The following is a 2,241-nucleotide window of genomic DNA, read 5'->3' on the forward strand; positions in this document are numbered from 1 at the left end:
ATGTGATTTATCTGCTGCAAAAATTTAAAGACTGTCCTTTTCTTTTTTTTTTAATTTTATTTTATTTAACTTTACAATATTGTATTGGTTTTGCCATATATCAAAATGAATCTGCCACAGGTATACATGTGTTCCCCATCCTGAACCCTCCTCCCTCCTCCCTCCCCATACCATCCCTCTGGGTCTGATTGCTCAATTTACGCCTCAGCCAGATCACATATGTCCTATAAGAAAAAAAATTCATGTGATGTGCTTCAAATTCAAATAAAATTTCTTTTGTCATGCCTACATTGTTGCTTAGCTCCAGGAATACATTAACCAGTAACTTTAGGTAATGGCACTTAGTAACTCTTATCACAGCTTCTGTGATTTTCAGGGAGGGGAAGTCTCTAGTCTATATGTAAAGCTACAACGCAATGAGTTCTCACTTCTAAGGAGTGCTCCTCATGTACCAATATCCTTTTCCCTTAACATTTCTACCCTCTTTCTTTCCATGACCCCAAAAGCAAACAGCAACATTTCAGCAGAGAATGTAGCCAGGTTAGAACTCCTGCAATCACATTTTATCAGTTTATCTAATCATTACATGTAGCCAGGCACAAAATGCACACCTCAGAATTAGCTCTTAAGAGAAAATCAAATAGATGAGTGAATACTCCAAATACCAGTTTCCTTGTATTATACCACCAATCTGAATGTATGTACTAAAGGCCATTAAAGATTGAAAAATTAAATTCATTTAGAAAGTTGTAAATGTTGGCCATTGAGTCAACCTGAATATTCTTTCATTATGCTATTTGTCAGAGCTCTTTTCTTTCTTTTGGAGTCCTGGCCCATCCTCCATACTTTGTTTTTTGGCTGTGCATCACATCATGTGGAATCCTACCATCCTCCATTCTTACTCTCAGATCAGTACTGAATCAACACTCAGGCTCATTCCCAACTGGCCCAGAATCCAGGTAAAAGGGAGAGGTATCACAACTAGTCAGGGATGGCAGTAGAAAAGAAGGAAATATTAACACTTTGTCGTACACCTGAATCTAACACATGTTGTGAATCAACTATACTTCAAAAAATAAAACGTAGGAAATACTTGAACTTGGAACTATCTGGATCATCTATATGGCCTAAACATATGTGGAGAAAGGCCTGTGTACCTGGATATGTCTGTAGTCAAGTCTAGACAAGCATCGAAATAACCCAGATCTCCAAAGGAAAGGCCAGGATTTTAACACTTAATGTTTCTACCATAATTCACTAGATGATTACAAATGCACAGTTTACTGTGATTAGAGCTCTACAGCAGAGAAAAACAGACTTTGGATCAGTATACTATACCCATCCAAATCCCTTGAAATCTACTGTATTTAATGTGCATATATGGAGCCAAGGCCATCATCTATACCGTCAAACTGAAATGCAGGAGGATATAATGTGTATAGATGATGCAGATATAAAAATATGCACAGGGAAATCAGGATGGGGGTGGAGACCAGAGGAGGACAGGAAGAGGAAGTGCTGCTTTCCATGCACTTCCTTAGCAAGTTCAATGCATTTGCTTAGAGAGTTCTAAGAAAACTCTCCCAGAATCAAATTATCTGGGTAATTATTCAACCTGAAGCTCTCTTTTTCCTGTATTGACAAGTCCCATATGTTTGCACAAGCTTGACCTAAGGAATTTGGAAGGTCATTGACTTTTTAGTGGGCTGATGAACACGTATATGAAAATCCTGTTTTCAGTTTTGCTTTATTGCTAAATACTTAATTGTGACTCTGAATGTGCTTTGATTCTGCTTTCACCAACTCTCAAAGAAACTGAGATGTATAAATTATTAGTGAAATACATACATATAAGGGCTCTATCATTTTCAAACTATGAGGAAAATAGTAGTCTCCTATCTTTGGAAGTTCCGGACATCTTCTGCCTTCATTGACATATTACTCTTTCCTCTCCCAAGTGGAAAATCATCTCATTCAAAAAGGCCCCACATAATGGGAAATGCCAACTGGAAGCTGTCACTTTTTATTTCTAAGCAGCACCTCTCCCAGCTCACCGTGCTAATATTCCACAGAAGTTTGTGGCACTGGCCCACTGGAAAGCTGGGGCCTCCTCAATCTCCCGTATTACTGTGTCTCTTGGACTGAATCTCTCACCTGTACCTGCAGAAAGACTGGCTAAATTAAAGCTTGTCAAACTGACATGAAAGGAACTGGTGTCCTTTCGGCTGGGTTTATCAAAGT

This window comes from Bos javanicus, chromosome 10, assembly GCF_032452875.1.
Source record: "Bos javanicus breed banteng chromosome 10, ARS-OSU_banteng_1.0, whole genome shotgun sequence".
NCBI lineage: Eukaryota > Metazoa > Chordata > Mammalia > Artiodactyla > Bovidae > Bos > Bos javanicus.